This window comes from Acanthopagrus latus, chromosome 11 (assembly GCF_904848185.1).
Source record: "Acanthopagrus latus isolate v.2019 chromosome 11, fAcaLat1.1, whole genome shotgun sequence".
Classification (NCBI taxonomy): Eukaryota; Metazoa; Chordata; class Actinopteri; order Spariformes; family Sparidae; genus Acanthopagrus; species Acanthopagrus latus.
Genome location: NC_051049.1, coordinates 24444574 through 24463776, shown reverse-complemented (window position 1 = coordinate 24463776; position 19203 = coordinate 24444574). Strand labels below are relative to the sequence as shown.

The window sequence follows — 19203 nt, the reverse complement described above, 5'->3', positions numbered from 1 at the left end:
GATGTCATGGAGACGCAGTCTATGTCTGAAACTACAGCTCTTAAATAAATGCATTGAAGTGAAAAGTACACAGTATATTTCCCACTGTTGTTTTTGTGTTACTTGTTTTTAAAATCTTGTATATTGTTGTTTTGGTTGCTGATGTTGTATAGTGAATATGTATTGTGTTGTAACTGTGTTTTTGACATTATAGAGAGATATAGAGATATTTTTAAAAGCCCCCACACACCACCCAGACTCAAACTAACGGCCAACTGCCTTCATCCGACCACTCCGTTGCCTCTCGTCTGACCCGTTCGGCAGAAAAGTTTTATTGAAACATACCGCCTCGACGGCTGCCAATTACACAGCAGCGTGTATGTTCTGCACAGACATCAAAGATGACTCCTGCTCAGGGACTAACTAGCTAACTAGCTAACTCAAGAACAGCTCAGAAGCTTTGCACTTTCCCCTGTTAACAAATGAATACATAACAAATAAATACATATACATATATTGCAAAAATGATAAAGATATTATATTATCATAAAATGAAACTGCTCAAATATTGTTTGAGTATCTGTACTGTAAGTTTCCACCACTGATGTAAGAAAATGTTTTTTTTGTTTAATTGAGCGAACCTTCCCTTTAATGTTTATGCATGAGCTTTTAATCAGTCTATGATAGACTTCCCATGATTAATAATCTGTAGTATCGTAACAGCAGACACTGAGTGGTACCTCGGGCTCTGTGAAGATCTCTGTGGTGGTGCCAGCAGCCTCTCCACCATCACACCGCGGCCTACAGCGAGCCTGGTGGCGCGCGGCTCCACACTGACTTGACCGCACTTCACACTGAGCGAGCATGTGTCTCTTAGCCATGTTGCACACTCTGGCGTTAGCATAAGGTGACTCGCTGAGCTAGCGGATGTCTTCCAGGCCTGAACATCTGTCAACAGATTGACCCGCTGATAGATTGAGGCTGTCAGGAGAGATCCAGCAGAGTCCTGGTGGCACGCGGTCAGCTGATAACTCGCCTCGCGTCTCTTTGTTCATTTCCTGTCTTTCCCTCTCTGTCTCCGGGGAGACAAGGAGAGACACATGCTGACATGTGATAAACAGATCTGTGAATAATGGTCGACTGTAATAGAATACAAATGAGATGATTAGACACAAAATAACGCTTTAAGCTGGAGTGTGCTGATTTTTAATTATCTATATTCTGTCCCATCTGCATGGTGGGGGATGGTGCGAGGCTCAAACTGGTACAGCAGCGAGTGGTATGCTTTTGTTTTGGGAAATACTGATTGGCTCGTCAAGTCGTGCCTGTCCTGCTGTACGATGTCGCTAAAGTAAATAATAAATGCATGCTGAAATTACCTTGTCAGTCAGTGACATTTCACCCAGCTGGATACAAACAACACACCTGCCAAATCTCCGGCTTTTCCTCACCTCCAGCGTGGAGGCTTGTTGTTTTGCGTTTGGGGAGAGAAGAACCTGAACCCAAAGTGGAGTTTGAAGAGGAGTGTTTGATGAGGGTTTTCATTATTTGCTGGTGTCAGGATTTAAGAGGATGGTGATTAAATGACACTGGAAAGTTGTATGAACTTTTTTTTTTATAACTGGGAAACAGATGCTCGCTTCACAACATTTCTTTGTGTTTCCTCATTATAGTCTTATCATTAGGCAGTAAACAAGATTCTTCTGTAGTAATAAATGTTGGACACTGGAAACAAATTCTATCTCTGCTTTTTATTCTTTATTTTTTTGGCATGGCTGGGGTCAAACATCTCAGCATGAAGAGGCACAACAATGATTCTCCTCTATTTCTGACAACAAACACCGACAGCGTGGAAAGGTATTGATTTGCAGCTTAGTGATGCTGGAGGACTGAACAACACACGCTGTAGAATAACATTAAAACAGGTGCAGTGTCGCAGCTCTGTTTGGTCTTTTTTTTTTTTTATTGTGAATAACTTATCACTAATTAAACACTTCAGTTAATTAATTATGTAGTAACAGAAGATGAATTGGCAACTAGGGCCTGCTGCTTACAGTTATTTAATGGCTATTTCAAATGATCCCTGATAGCTGAATGCACTTGGCACCAGCTAGCCTTTAATACATCGTATTTACAATATGCGTCCCAACATTTGTGTTACGTTGCGTTAATCACGTGCACCTCACATTGTGTACGGGGTCCTTACATTTTGTTTGAAGGCCGATAGGCAATGATTTCCAGCTCTGCTTGACTTAGAGAATAACTCCAGAACTATACATGCCAGCACGTGGTTATTGATCAGCTACTGAGCAGGGCATTCTTAAATAGCACTTGAATGAGGATTTGGTGTATAACATTGATGTATACAGTGGGCAGTCATTCTAGTAGTCTTTTTTAAGGCATTAGACATCGGAGAAGATAACATGATTAGACCGTCACCTGCTGTTCTGGTGAAATGACTGTGAAGTTTACTACATCTGAGTATCCTCAGTGCACTTTTGGATGTGGATGATCACACAGGTTATATATGTTTTATTATTAATGCATGAAATGATGAAGCAGAACACTGACAAGAAGAGAAGGATCTTTGGTACGTAATCAGAATACATTTTAAAACTTGATTTAAAACCTTTGAACTGAAAAGAAATCAGGTTTGAGCTTGTTTAATAAATATTTAGTCAACACTGAACAGCAGCCCAGGTGGCTTCGAGTTAAGGCTTTTCATTGCTAATTAGTCCATTGACTACTTTCTTTATTAATCAGTTAGATGTTTGGTCTATCAATTGTCAAAAAAATTGGTGAAAATGGTGTTGATCTGTGTTTCCCAAAGCTCAAGCTGACGTCCTCGATTTACCCTCAACTCAAAGATATTCAGTTTGCTGTCATACAGGAGTGAAGAAGCTGGGAAATGTTCCTGTTTAAGCTGTGAATTTTCTCAAAAAATAACTCAAACTGATTGATTGATTATTAGTTGGTTCACACCAAATCAATTCATCATTGCAGCTCTACTGGTAACAATTAGAAAAATAAATAAATTTGCTCAGTTTTACAGGTTTCAGCTTCTCAGGTGTCAGTATTTGCCAGTACTTTCATTCCTTCTTCTGTTATGATGAACTCAATATCAGATACTTGAATTTGTCAGCTTTGGCTATTTGACTGTTTTCTGACCTTTATAGATGAAATGATTCATCAGCTCATTAAGAAAATCATCGGCAGATTGTTCCATGATAACAATGGCAGTCTATCTGAATGCATTATGTGGCCATGTCTGATGTTGGCTGATAAGAGAGCTTGCTTGCAGCACTGGACCACACTCACAGCCATTTAATCGATCTTTTCCTTCATACAATGATACATAATTGTAGGCTCGGATGTAAAATGTTAGCTCGTTGCAGTCTTCAGTGTGTTTTTCAGTCTCCACATTGCGCTCTCGACGCACTTACGTAAATGTAAGAAGCTGTAATGTTCCTGTGGGTGTATTCTTTGTGAACAGGATGAGCTTGTCACTGTTTGAGACACAGCGTAGATGTACTAAGGCACACAATGCACACTGTGGCCCATTTCCTTTCAGATGACTTCTATTCAGCTGCCGACTCCTTTTCCATTAGGCTTTTTTTTTTTTGCGATCGCAAGTTGCTATCTAAAATTATTTTGATGCCCCACTTTGGCGGACTCCTGTGGGGTTTCCAAATTATTGTGAGTTTATACATCAAAATGCAAAAACAAAAAAAGAAAAAAAAAACCAAACACATGAAATGGAAGTATATTTACTGAAGATTGATTTGATGAAAAAGGCGGGGGATTTGGGCTTTGATGCCGGGGCTTGGAGATTAAATGTTGGCGTTTGCAGCTGTAATGTTTCAACGTGTAGTTCTCAGTTCTGCCTCGTCTCATTTCGTGTCCCACTAATCTCTCGGTTCTGACTGGCAGCTCGGAGATGCACGAAAACTACTGGAAGTCTCTTGATACTCTTAAAGCTCAGCTGGATTTTGCCGCACAGTTTCGCGAGTTTGTGAATTTTATGAGAGTCGAAGCCGCAGTGTTATTTACAGTCTGCCCTAGATGTCGCGCTAAGAGTGACAGCTTCTGAATATGAAACAGATGCTACCCCGAGTTCATTCCGAGTGCATTATCATCATTATAAGCCAATAGTTTTAATAATCGTAGCTAGGAGATAATTGCTATCCGGAAGGGAACGCCATTGGTTTTACTCTTACAGTCAGATTACGGTCACGATTCAGCCTTGGAAAAACACTTACATAACGTTCTGTGTCGAGTATAATTGGGGTTGGGCTTGGAGTCTGCAAATTTATAACAGAAACACTTAGTAACAAACAGGGCAGATGGTCTTCAAGTGATATTTGTTGTATTATGTAGAATGTGGGATCCGAAATTGTTGGAGCTTGACACACTAGGGACCAACAGTCAGGATTATTTACTCTGCCTCAGCGGCTCTTATATTGACCATTCCTTCTTAATCCGTCTCTTGTGAGTTCTCTACCTTTATTGAGGTTCAATATTAAATCACCGAGGCACCCGCTCCACTTTATATTTGACCCTTACAGCATTCAGCTCTTATCGAAAGCCGACCATATCATCCGCGGAGGGGTGCATTAATCACCGTTGCAGAGCGGCAGTGATATTATTTTGCAGATAAACATCAAACGGCTAGAGATCCCAAGTGTGACTTCTTCTCTCCAGACACCTCAACCCGCGTGAATGTAACCTCAACCTGCTGATACCCAACACCGATCCTGTCCGCTGCCATCTCTGTCTTTTTCAAACTTTGAGTTGTTTCTTGCTGCGCGGACCGTTCAGGTACATGGGGGAACAAGACACACCAGGCTGTGACTGTCCCAGAATTTGTTTTTTATTACACTGCTTCAGACAAGTTTGTATTGTTATGATTCATCAAGCTAATTTTGTTGCAAGGATTCACTTTGTGCTAAAGCTCATCGTGAATGGCTTTGTCAGGAACACCACTGCCTTCACACTGAAATGCATAACATATGATGTGAGCGTTTTGACATCACAACTGGGTGGCAGTGGTAGAAAGTAACCCAAGTACATTACATACTGTCAGTGTTGTCAAAAGTCATCTGAGCTTTTTTAATGATTACGGGATTATGTTTTGTTTGTTTGTTTGTTTCTCTGATTTAATTTAACAGTGTGCTACTTGGGCATTAATGCAGCATGTAGTACACAAAGTAACTAGTGGCTACAGTTTGTCAAATACATGTACAGTACTTCAAAATTGTACTAGAGTAAGTGTTCGACCATCACTGAATAAGTATAAACTTGTGGTAGTTTACTTGAGTATTTCTATTTTCTAAGCTATGTCGCTGTACTTTTTCTTTAAAACTGAATGCAGGACTTTGCATCCTTGCTACTTTTTCCTCAGTGAAGCACCCGAGTACTTCTTCTACCGCTGCTGACCAACACCCAATCTACTAAATTAGTGCCAGCGCAGGGATCGGTGCATCTCTTGCTTCAGCGTTAATTAAGTGATCCTCCGTCTGTCAGTTCACCAGCTGTTTCCTCTCTCACCTGGTTTTCACTCTCCGAACCCCTTCAGATTCACGCCGACATGTTTCAAACTGAATGTGTGCGGAGGATCAATGACAGCCTGCTGGCATGTTAATGATGCGTTCTGAGACACCCTTCTCGGACACGATCAGAAATCAAGCACACCAACAAAGATAGAGTGTAGGATTTTAAGTTCATCTCTTTATATTTCCATTTAACAAAAGAGGTCAAATGTCCGCCCAATGCCCGTCCCTTTCATCACACGTTCCACCATGAGCACACACAGTGGTACCTTTTATTTCTGCCTAAAAGCTGCTCTATCGCCCTCGCTCATGTCCAGTCCCGTCGCCCTCTGAACCACCGATCCTATCACACGGCAGAATATTCACTTTAACAAGCGGCCCGACGTGTGAAGATGTCTAATGTGGCGTCTACAGGCGTCGCTCTCCTTAAAAAACACAGCATGTCAGTTAGAGGCCTGTTCCCCTTGTGTTAGTCACAAAGGCACAAAGGATTCTGCCACAGTGACAGACTGCACGCTTCACACAGCGCTCGCGTCTCTGAGGGAGCGCGTGCACGTTTCTTTTTGTGGTGGTGGCAGTTTCATGTTAAGTTTTCTTGCGGAGACAGAGGGAGAAAGACAGGCTTCGTCGCTGCTCAGTTCTAAAAATACGACCCCAATATGTTCTGGTTTTATTGTTGTTCCGTTCCAATTTTTCTAAAAGACAATAAGTTAGTTATTTATTTATTAAACAGTGACTAGCACACCCTGTTGTCTAAAAACTCAATATGGTGCAGTTATATTTATAGCGACAAGCCTCCGCTGTGACAGGCAATCATATTCTGGAGAACCACAGTGTATCTTCTGTGTTTTAAAGCTGCAGACCTGCCCTTTCTTCTTCAAAGACCATGTTTTTTTTGTTGACAGATTTTACTGTGTGTTGTATTGAATTATCCAATATATAATATGTCACATTGACAAGTCATCAGACTATACTGTTGTTAAGAAATGTGACACTGTAGGAGCTATGCGTCAGCCTTTACAACAAAAGCACTGGAGAAAGCTGTAAATTGCTAAAATGCACAGGTATCATGGGAATCTACAGGCTTTTTAGAGTCTGAAAAGCTGCGATAGAGTGTTCCTGTAGGACAGAGATGATATGTTGTTGTTTCCAGCAGTGACGAGCATGTCCTCTTTCGTCAAGTGAAATCATGACACCACAAATGTTCTAGGTCAAGGCTGTTAACGACAGATGCGGGAGCGGCAAGAGTCGGAGGGTGAGGGAAAGACATCAAGGAAAAGATAAAGAAAGAAAGTCTTAGACTGGAAGAGTGTGTGTGTGTGTGTGTGTGTGTGTGTGTGTGTGTGTGCGGCGTTGGGGTTCAATAAGAAACTATGACACAGATAAGTGCTCATGTGTGACAGCCTGGTTCTTTTCAACACAGCAGCCCGGCACATCCTCCAGCCTCCATTCACAACAACAGCGACGTGTCAGCAATGACAAAAACAACCTGATACCTGGAGGCACTGGTTACACACGTGCACACATCGGATCCTAAAGGTGTGTTACTGTGAGACCACACTGCTTTGTGGACACACTTGGCCTGGAAACGTCTGCATTGTGTTTCCCTGTGATGGATGGATGTCTTTAAATCAGTGTCCTGCAGCTCATTTATCATGTGTTTACCCATTGTCGTGCAGTTTTTTGTTCATGCCACCTGGAAGGGTTACAAGCCTGACATATTTTGAAACAGCATTAATAAATGTTTTGGCCACTGAACAGGCTGTAAACACGTCATGGATGTATTACCACCTTATAGAGTTGATATGTTGAGAGTGTTATCCAAACAGCTGCTTATTCAGACATCTAGCAGATTCTAAGCAGCGTTAGCATTCATCCTGCGCCATGGTTCTGGTCACTTGATGACTGTAGGTCTAGTATTCACTTCCCTTTTCACTCTGTCTGGTCTTCACCAGCTCCCGAGGGAAACACTTGAGAATCTGCTGCTAAATGTACTGCTATATGTTCGCAGGCTAGAGCGGGAACCAGACATCACTGGTAGTGTATTCTGACTTTTTTTAATTTGGTGAAAATATCTGTCCTCTGCAGTTGGAAAAAAAAATGATGATAAGAATTAAACTGAAAACAGTAAAGTTTCTGGCCCGTAAAAGCAAAACAAATGAGCCAAAAGAGGATAAAATGCTCCACAGAGCTGAGGGGAATTGCTGCGTCGGGCGGTTATTGTCTTTGAATGTGTCACTCTGCGTACCTCTCTTCTCATAGTCATTTGTTCCATTGTTACAATAACATAAAATAGAGATTATTGCAGCTTTAAGTCAGTAAAATACATTTCAGTTGAAGCTAATCAAACGCAGTCAAACTTATCACAGATACCTATCATAAGACATATGACACAACTGTATCAGCATGGTGCACTAGTGCATGTTTCTGTTATGTTAGTGCAGAAATCAGAAGATTAATTGCGGGGAAAAGGCTGTTTGAGTTTTACTGTTGAAGTTTTTACCATTACCAAAATCAGTCTACAAGTTTTATTCATTATAACTTACTGATGAATTTATTAACAAGCCAAGATGCATCTGGCTCAAGCTACATTGTTTACCTTGTTATTAAATCCCCAAAATATATGTTTATACAGAATGATTATATATATCGACTGAAAAATGATATGATTAGGGTAAATTTATCACTGTTGTTCCTTATTAAGAATTGAACCAGCTCAGGCAGTACATATTCATGATAAGTTTGCAGTGATATTTATCACACAACTATTTCAAATGTCTCCAGGTCTTTGTTATGTATTTTATGAAGATGTGTTCTTACAATATCCCAAATGTTCCCAACAATGCACAAACCCAGAGAAATCTACAAGTGCATTTCATTACGCCATGTCGGTACTTGGATGATATAGTCAGCCAAACAGCCACGTTACTTTACTACATTAGACGTGAGCTAATGTTAGCCAGCAAACAGCACACAAGCAGAGCGTATAATCTCACTACTGGGCCCTCACCAGAGACTGGGATTCTCCCTTTACTCCCCCCCTTCTCCTGTCTGTAATGTCTCCATAAAATAAACACTTTTCCTGTCCAGCTCCAGTCAGCAGTCAACACTACAGTAACGTACTATAACCACAGACAGCGGTGATCTCCTCCATGGATTGCTGCATCAGGCAGGTCAATTAATGGGGGTGAAGATAAATCCACTTTTACATCCCAAAAGTTAAAAAGTAACCTCTGAGCTCTCCTCCCGTCGGTATATGACTCTGGATCAGAGCAGAATCTGATGTGACTGTTTCCTCTGCAAATGTCTTATCTTTGGTTTTGATGTAGAGCCCTCAGCGGTGGTGGAAATTACATATTGTATGGTATAAGCAGCTCCAAGGGACTTTTTCTCTTTTGTCTGTGGACAAACATATTGGGGTTGTATTTTTAGAACTGAGCAGCGACGAAGCCTGTCTTTCTCCATGAAGTAGTTATCACCTCGTTTTAGAATAATAACTTTGATATGATGGTGATGAAGTAAACTTTTTTTTTAGTGCTGTGCTGCCAGACTACACAGTAGCTTCTTTCTTCTCACTTAATCCTCAGCACTCAATTTATCAAAAATAGTGTTCATTCTATGACTCATATGACCTGAATAAGTCAGAATTTACCTGGTGACAGACATTGAATATAACTATAAAAAAAGCTATATAGAAATAGCCTTCTTCTCACTGATGGTCTCATTTGCTTATGTAGGTCATACAGAAGCATCAGGATGAAACTCAGGTGGTTTCGCAACCAGTGAATATTCCCTGATAATATAACCAGTCACATAAGCAATTCAACAACAATTCACGCTCAAATCAAGAATAACACGAATACTCTTTACACTATAACTGTTATAGTATTATTATTACTATACACTATTATTTCACTGTAGAACATATTGCGTATTGTTCACCTGCTCTGTTCAGAATCATCTCTGCAACATAGTGTGCTATTTGAGCAGGGATGGAGGTTCTCCGATTACCTCTCTCGGTGAACGGAAACCATAAAAATGTGCATAAATAAGAGTGAAGTGGAGCTGACAGTAGCTGCAACCAAAAATACTTAAAGAGGCGAAGCACCTAATTTAGCAGCGAGGAACCTGAGAGCAAACGCTGAACACCACACAGAGCAATTCAGCAACCTCAAGTGGAACTTTGACATATTTTATTATCAAGATGGTGCTCTCAACGAAAAAAAAAAGAAAAAAGAAAAAAAAAAGTAAAAAACACGCCTTTACTGAAAAAAGCATCAGCTCTGGTATAAAGGAGGAGGGGAGCAAAGTCAGTAGAGTGCTGTGAGGAAGCCGTAAGACTTGTCCATAAATCAAAGTAGAGAGACTTTTGACTGGAAGAATTATGATCACATTTATTTATCTAGTTATTTATTCATTCATTTATTTATCATTTGAACAACCTCTCAATTGCCCCAGAAGTTCACCTAATTTCCTGGAGTCCCTTTCCTTGTCATAATCAACACTAGTACTTTCAGACTGCAGGTTTGCCTTCCCTGAAACTGGTACATATGGTGGCAAGCCAAAGTGCTGAAGTCCCTGCAGTGTGTGAAAGTAAATAAACAGAGATTAGCTATTAATACGCGAGGACCGAGAGCCCCGTGTGTCTAATTTATCTTGCGCGGCACACAGAGGAGGAGAATTCAAGAAGGAAATTAGTACCAGTATTAGCAGGAAAAGTTCGCAGAGGACGAGGGGGCTGATAAATCTGATGCAGCAGGAGATCGTTCCTACAGATACTGTCAGTGGAAGCCAGGGACATGGCTTAGGTTTGTTGCTCAACTCTTATTGGACTAGTCAGAGAGCCCACTGGATTATGGGAAAATGCTGTGGATGATGCAAAACAATGTAAGTCTTAACAAGGCTGAAACGATGTTGGCTAGTTGGACATGTTTGTTTTGGATTATGGGCAGATTTGACCACATCTGGGCATTGTGTGTGCAGGTGTTGCATCAAGTCAAACAGGTGATAAAGGGGCAGTCCAGCAATTTGACACGTTGAGGTCAGGTCGGTGACTTTCAATGGGGAGAACTTCAGCCCCAGTTTTATGTCTTCTGGGGCTCTGGTTATCACACTTGAAGGTCCAGTGTGTAGTGTTTAGTGGCATCTAACGGCGTGACTGCAGATTGCAACCAGCTGAACATCCCTTATCTCACCATCATCTGTGATAGCTGAAAACAGTCTCTAGAGCGAGTGTTTGGTCTGGCCATTCCGGGATTCTGTAGAAACATGGCGGTGCAATATGGCAGAAAAAGAGGACCCAGCTCCCTCTGCGGATTTAAAAGGGGTCATCTAATGTTATTAAAATGCAACAATTTCTACTTTAAGTACATTACACACTCATGAATACACATGTCAAAGTCCTTTTAGGTGAGCCTTTCCACTTGGCTGCCATCTTGGCAATGCTCCCGGCCAGTTATTTTTACCTAATAAGACCAGGCCCGTATCTAAACGAATGAGAGAGCCTTTACTTCGTACTGTAATGGTCACTAGGACATAAGAACTGCATGTGTAGAATCACCAGCAACTATTTACATACTTAAAGTGGATTGTCTCCTCTCTTAACATGTCCCTGATAATTTATTCAGTTTCTGTAAATACATGTTGAATTAACTCCTACACAGTGGACCTGTGCCAAAAAACATATAGGAGAGAGCCTTCACTATGAGCTGGAGGTGTTGAGTTTGAGAGACACGGGCTTGGGAAGAAAAGCAGTCCTTTAAACCTACCCCTTCTCCTGCATTCAAATATTTCCTTAAAGTCAAGCTGCTGTAAGTGTTTGCTGTTTTAGTTAAATTCCTGTCCATTTGGCAGTTAGCTATCTCCTCTCTCTCCTCTCCACGCCATCACACTTGCATGGACCACTTCCTCTTTTTGTGCGAGGCAGCTGTCCTCTCCTCTTTCTTTTCTTCAATTCTTTTTCATCTCTTGGCCCGTTTGGTACCAGGAGTGCTGAGACTGGTAGCTTTCCTTGTTCCGCCACCGTAGGTTACCAGAACAGGAGGAGGATCCGGCTCTCCGTGCACTTTCTCCGAGCACACAGGAAAAGAGAAAATATATTTCTCTTTTACTGCATGAGCAGGGGAGAGGAGAGACATGGGTTACTGGCCAAACACTCTATAACAGCCAGTGCAGTTAGAATACAGAGCTATTTAACACTTTTAATGAAAATATATCACTTACAACAGCTTTAACTGCTGGACCCAAGATGTCTCCTCCTCCACTGGTAAATCAGTTCTCTGTGTTTGAGCAACTGGAGGTTTTAAGATTTTATATCACACTTGTGTTTCGTGAATATTGGACCACGACTGGCTTCAGAAATATTTGTCAGCACAGGTGTCAAACTCTGCACGTACACCGCTCTACACAGTGAAGCTCGAACACTGCTCCGTAGGAACAAGAGGAAAAACACATTCTGGACTGGAGGTGTCTCTGAATCTGTCTTGTGAGTGAGCCAATTACTCTTATGGCGGTGCTGAAGGTCCCCCTGTAAAGAGACACTTTTGTTCTGAGAGAATTGTTTTCCTCGAGACAGGCCCATAAACTCCTCTGTAATTTGAAGGTACGATGAAAAGTGATGAGCTTATCTTGGCTCGGCGCTGGATGTGAGAGATCATTAACAAGAAGCTACAGTAGCTTCACGGGTTATCTGCAACGGGGGCATGAAGACAGGCGGTTGATCAGATGTCTGATATGATACAAAAATCAAACAATCATTTCTACGTTAATTACAGCATTTAGTAGTTTAATTAGACTAACTATGCATGCAATGAATTCCTGTAGGCGTATTTCCCTTTAAAGTGAAGCTGTAACTGATCCCATAAACGTCTGGTAACTGAGTAATCAGGGGGTAATATATAGTTTAATATATCTTCAAGTTGCACCTAAAACAGTTTCCTTGTGTTTGTTCCACTCTGGGTAAGTAGATAAAAGAGCAAAATGGCCCACAAACCAAACCTGCGTTAATTTATGACATGATGGTGACACGCTGTTGTAGCAGAATTGTAATTTAGTCCACGGCGTCCGCGGCTCCCCGTGTAAATCTACCGTTGTTGCATAGTTATGTCTATTTTTCGCTGATACAATGTGTTTTTAAACTGCTGAGCAGACTCTTTCAAGACAACAGGGTCAGCCCATTAGCCACTACTCCAGACTGATGTTAAATGTGGAAGTTATTGGGTGAGCCTTTCGCAGGTTGTGTACAAGTCAGAGTGTAGCTGCGGGGGGACTGCGGAGCGTGCCGAGTGTAATAGCGAACTGACCGGAGCTCCTGAGGGCCTCGTACAGGAAACCAGGTCTGACAGGAGCCAGAAGCTCATAAGACATACTTGCTTCTTTTCTTGTAAGCTAGCATTTTGTTTACCTGTTCCTCCTGGTATTTGATTCTTCATACGTGGAGAGGTACACAGCATGTACCGCGCAGATTGCATGCGGTAAAGAGTTTGTTTGAGATCTTCAGGGCTGTGTGCCTTGTAACTGTCTCCATCATTGATTTTTGGGTTCATGCGAGATGTCTAAGGAAAAAAAAGTAGTCCTCATGTATCTGCACAGCCTGCGCGTGTTTGATTGGAGCAGGCACACATCTGCGTCTCAGTGTGTGTGCTCTTGACTCCGTTGTCCTTCCGTGATGCTGTGTCATTCCACTTCAACACCTGATTGGTCAACCGCTGTCTCTGCGGGCGGTATGACGTCCCTCCCTCCAGGAGGGCTTTTAGCGTGTGTTGTGGTTTGTGTGCACGTCTGCGTGTTATTTTGGGTGTGCTCCCTTAACCACGAGTATGATGCTCCCGGGTGTATTTTCCTTTTTTTCTCCCTGAGGTGTGCACACATATAGTATACACAATACACACACAGGAACACACACATTCAGAGGCATATAAATCACACAATTTGTGTCTTTGAACACTAATCTGGCTAGAACACATTGGGCTAATTAGGATAAGATGAACCGGCCTCACTTGCCGTTCGACCACCTTTACACGCACACACACACACACACACACACACACACACAGAGGTAGAGGAAGAGAAAGAGAAAGCAGAAAAACAGTAAAATTACCTCTAATTCAGTGTCTGTGATAGAAATACTTTTATCTCTCCCTCGTTGGCCACAACAAGGACATAACAGCCTCTTCGACAGCTACAATATTGTGCAGATTTACCTGCTGTTTCCTCTGCCATAAAATGTCTAGGGTTTCATTCAGTGGTGCGGTCGGTGCTTGCCGGCTGAGGGGGTGCACCACTGTGGGGGAGGTGGGTGCGATCACAGCCTCCAATATGTCAGGAGTAATTAGGCTGATCTGAATGTATACCCTATTATGCACGGAGAGGTGTGCGCTGTGCACTGTTAATTAGACTGATGCGTAGATGCACTCTAATAAGCACAGCAGACCTCTCTTTGAAACTCAGAATACACAAGGTGGGTTTGCCGTGAGGATTCGGTTAGACCTCAGGACGAGCAGTTTGTAATTGTTCAAAGATAGGAAGAGTGCTGGAATAGTTAACCCTATGAAATTTTAAAACATGTTCTTATAAACTTGTCAAATGTGAAGTTTTGATGCTTTTCTTTTGGACTGTTTGAGATGTTTGGGTAATTATGATGAACATTTGAGCTGTTTTCATTAGGGTTGGGCAATATATTGATATTATTTCTTAACTTCACTGTCAGACTAAACATCATCTTAAATTTTGTATATAGTTATGGTGTTAGAGTTCTTGTATTTTCCTGGTATCAAAGGCTGAATTGCCGTGATGTCATTTTCAGAGCTTACCAGACTGTTTCACTGGTTCTAATACTTGTCTTTACCTGTTTAGTAATTTTATCTACATTACTGATAATTACTAATCAAACTTTTGGTACAAACAATAGTCCAAAATTCAAAGAGTCTTCATTTCGTATGATAAATGACAAAGAATAGCAGCAGACCTTCACTTTTCAGAGGCTGAAACCAGCAAATGACTTAATGGATTAACCTACTTATCATTGCCAGTCTACTCTGAATTAGTGATTGCATTTAGTTTTCTCCACTCACTTACTACAACAACATTAACATTGTAGTGTGTCATATTGTTTCATTCCTATTGCTTTTTTCATACAAACATTCCGATACATTGTAAGTCTTTGTTACTTTTGTAACCTCTGTTTCATGTTGTACATGCTACCGCTGTCATAGCCAGGACACTAGCTCTGTGGAACATCTGTGTTGTGTTAGTTTATGTCGACAGACTCTGTTTGCTACTGTTGCTCTCTGTTAGAGTAGCTGATAGAGGTGCTCGAGAATGCGCATAAAGTCACATCCATTGGACCGTAGAGGAAAATCTGACCGAGTCATTTGCAAAGAAACCCACAGTCCAGCAGCATGAAACAACTTAAAGAAATCGTCCACAGGCTTGTATAGGCAACAGAGTGAGACGGAGAAGGTCTAATTTGTCACGTCACATTACAGTCCACACACATATGGCCAATAAAAAAATAATTAATATAGGTCAATTGATTAATTGATACAGAGCTCCTTTAAACTGAATTTCCTGGTTAAATAAAATCATGTTCATTACGGAATTACAGTGGACAAACCAAAAATCAAGATTCCAGCGCAGACCGGCATGTGACTACCTTTTAATTTATTATGTTGTCGTCATAAATAAAGTCAATCATACCTCAGTGTACGCTAGTGACTTTTTGGTCTGTCGTGGTTTACCCCGCACAAGCCTGCACCCGAGAGGGTAGCACAGCTGCCCGAGGGATATCTGAAGCTCTTTTTGGAAAACTCATGAAGAAAATACTTGACAGATTAATCAATGGTGAAAACGATCATTAGTAGCGGGCGTAATGAAGGGAGAGAGACGTGTGGAAGAGCTGTATTTTTTTGTTTATTTATATTCATTCCATATGAAATAAGAAGTTGGATATAAATAAATAAATAAATAAGATATATCCTTTGCCACATTACTCTTCCAGGGTTTGGAACAAATTCTCAAGCTGTGAGCAGGATGTAATAACACGAAATGATGAAGCACAGCGGCCTTCCAAGAGTTCCTGGGCATGAAGGTGCAATCAATTTTCAATAAATCTATTACAAGCAAAGTCTGCGCATTGTATGCTAAAAATTGGCTGAGAGTATTCCTTTCACAGCCCGTTCTGAAGTAGAAATATGGTGGTATGGTGGAGTATGACAGTGTACAGCCATTGTTCTACTCTTTAATCAAAGCCCCTGGATCAAATCCCTCCTCGCAAGACTTTGCTGGAAGGTAGAACTTGTAAGACTACACGAGCTATTCCAACATCTCTTCTGTCAACGTTGTGGATTTCTCTCTGTATTACCACCTTTTTTTCTTTTTAGCCTCATTTTTTACTCAAACTTCAAAGACATCAGAGCAGGCAAAATATGCAGCAGGCAGAAATAAACTGGCTCTGTGTTCAGCGGTGGATCGTTTTTTGAAAATCTTTGTTGACAACGAGCCGCTAAACGCACTGAAGCTACAAATTAGATAGTGACAATTGTCACCGTTTGAGCAAGCTTTGGTCCAAGATTTTGATAGTCGACTACATTTTCGCGTGACAAGCATTTCATTTTCCCGAACGACCTTCACTCCCGAGGGGGAGCTGCAAAACTGGGTTCTGCTGTAATTAGGCTACCCGGCTGAAAAAAAAAAAAAAAAAAAAAAAAAAAAAGAAACGAAAAAAAGAAAAGAAGCACCCAAGGTAGAGGGGAGATAAAAGACAGGGAGGTAGAGGGAAGGAGAGGATGAAGGTGGGGAGGGTGTGAGGAGGAGGAGGAGGAGAGATAATGAGAGGCAGGGTGACAGAATGAAAGAGTGCAAAAGGAGGAGAGCATGTCAAGAATCAAGGGGGGTTGTTCGCCTGCGGCTGCCTCGTGGTGTGATGTCGTCGAATCTTCTCACCGTGTTTTATTACAAAGGACTCTGTGTTAGGGTCTGTGTTGTCAGCGTACCATCCAACTTGTCTTAGCACGTCCGCTCGCTGCACCGTGTTGATATTAATTTCACATACACCAGTTAAGTTCATCCATAAGTAACAAGAGAGCTAAGGACTTGCCTGTGAAAAAAAAAAAAAAAAGATGAAATATTCAAAACACGCTAATGGCAGCAATGGCATCATTTCATGGTGAGGAATCTCAAAGTTCATGACAGAGACACAAACCTGAACCACCTCAAACGACAAAACAATTGATTAATCTGACAGTTATTTTGATCATTTAGTTTGTAAAACCCGAATCAGCTCATTACAGAGCACAAAGTGACTTATTATATATTGTTTATTATCATGAATGACAAAGAATAGCAGCAGATCCTTACATTTCAGAAGCTGAAACTAGTCAATGTTTGACATATTTTGCTTGAAAAATTCCAATTAATCATCTAATTGTTGCATCTCTCTCCTAAATTACTGCTAGCATTTGGTTGTCTGTTTACTTTGCTGTAAACATCATTAACATGCATGGACATGTGGATGTAATTGGTTTTTTTGGCTCCCAGCCTGCGAGGATTTGCACATTCAAAGACAGCAAGACGCTGAAAATAGTTCTTAGGGCTGCTCGCATTGCATATTTCACCATTAACACAATAGGAGCCATAATATGAAGTGACATGTTTTATAATGAATGTTGCCATCTGGGCTTTTGCTGTCAAGTAGTTTTGTGGTTGAGTTGTCTTATAAATGTATTTTTTCTAGCTTTCAGATGTCTTTGTTGCCATCTGAGAAAGCCCAATTAGCTTTATGTGGAAGGGTACTGTGTCAGTGTGTCACCCAGCTGTGATATAATCAATGTGCGTGTCAGGTTGGTATGCGAGCGAACTGTAACAGATAGAGCTGATAGTGTAGGTTCAGGAGAGGACATGAATTCATCAGGAGCATCCAGACCAGCTCAGTGCTACCTGTACACATTCACATAACAGAGTTGTTTATTTGATTGCTGACTGATTTCAGCTGTGCGTCATTATTATTTCATTTATGCTGCCTGCACATGTTGTGTCAATTACAATTAGTCTTAGGGATAAGATTTACAATTTAAAATGTAGAAAGTTAAGTTATCCTATATTACCGTATGTTACATTTTGTAGCACATTATTGTGATATGCTGAATTTTCTGTAATAGAGTTAAGGTTATAATCAATAGAACAACCAGACAGTGTTTGCAAATCCTGGAAGTCAAGTCAAAAAATGTAATCACATCACTGCAAAATCTTAAAATCCTGTATTTCTAGCAACTGACAGGCAGCAGTCCACACTGGCCTCTACACACAGAAAGATAAAGGGTTAGCTTTTAACAATAGTAAATGGCTGTTGTAATTAGGGGTTTGATGGCTTACCATTAGATGATATAAATGTGTCAGTTACTAATCAACATTTTGGGTGTTGGGCGTATTTGCTGTCCTGCCGGTAGCTGGATTGGAGGAGAAGGATCTGTTTTGTCTGTGGGATGGACTGATCACTTACAGGACATTTTATAAGCTTACTTTAGCGTAGTGACTACAGTTGGGTGGAGGTTACTGCTTTCCATTGTGGATTACTTTAGTTGTTTCAAGCTGACAACCTTTGCTGCCTACTGTTATAATTGCTAGTAACTCATTTCTGTTGCCAAGTGCTGTTGCTAACTGTGTTGCTGCTAACTGTTATACCTACTGGTAACAGCCTTCTGCTGCTAAGCCAGTTCTTAATGGCATTCTGTTGCTAACTGCTTTAGCCAACTGCTTTGGCTCTTGCCCACTGTGAATGCTGCAGGCAACAGCCTTCTTTTGCTGTCTCTTATAGTTGTTGTTAAGTTAGCTGTTAGTGACTTTCTGTTGTTATCTGGTAATGCTTCTGCAAACTGTTAACTGTTAATGGTGCCGCTAACTGATCTCTGTTAAGTGCCTATGGCGCTGCTAATGGTTCTCTGTTTAACTGCTAATGGTGCTGCTAACTGTTTTCTGTTTAACTTTTAATGGTGCTGCTAACTTAATTCTATTAAGTGACAATGGTGCTGCTAACTGTTCTCTGTAAAGTGATACTGCTGCTGCTAACTGCTTTCTGTTTGACAGAATGTTTTAACAGTGCTAACCTCTTTCTGTTGCTAACTATAAATGCTGGTGCCAACTACTTTCTGATAACTGCTAATGGTGCTAACTGCTATTTACAAGCTAGCAGCCATCACTACACTTATGCTCATAAAGTATTTATGTATAGGATGTATACAGATTATTTTTTAGTTAAAATGTAGGCTACTGTCAAATGTGATATGGAAACACTGAGTGATAATGCTGTGCTTTGGTATTGTCCAGTACCAGATGAGTGAGATGGGGAACACAACTGTTACCAACAGTAAAAAGATGAAAATAAAAGCAGACAGTGACAACATTGTTTTTAATTAGATTATCGCTGCTGTGATTCTGTCATATCATTGTTACTTTTGTTTACACTGCGTAAACATAATCACAGGTCTGGTTTATTTGTGGCTACTTATCTCTTTTATCACGGAGTGGGTGGAAACAAGAGAGAAAGAGGAGCATTACATAAAAGGTGTAAAGTGGGATTTTATGAATATGAATGACACGCATCACCATGCAGAACTAAAGTTGGCATCTGAGCTGACTGCTAATTAAACTCATACCTGTCGTCCTCCTGCAGCTCCCTCTC

At 41.0% G+C, this 19203-nt stretch overlaps 1 protein-coding gene across 10 annotated transcripts in view; it reads left to right on the top strand.

The window, feature by feature from the left end:
- The window catches only part of LOC119028888 (ephrin type-B receptor 1-like), a 96081-nt gene that overhangs the window by 20773 nt on the left and 56105 nt on the right, over nt 1-19203 (top strand). The window contains exon 1 of one of the 10 annotated variants that reach the window (XM_037115318.1): nt 17953-17967. The exons of 1 other annotated variant lie outside the window; for it this stretch is intronic. The gene's annotated coding sequence lies outside the window, so the exon portion shown is untranslated. 8 more of the 10 variants (XM_037115319.1, XM_037115321.1, XM_037115322.1 and 5 more) reach the window with 8 other exon arrangements.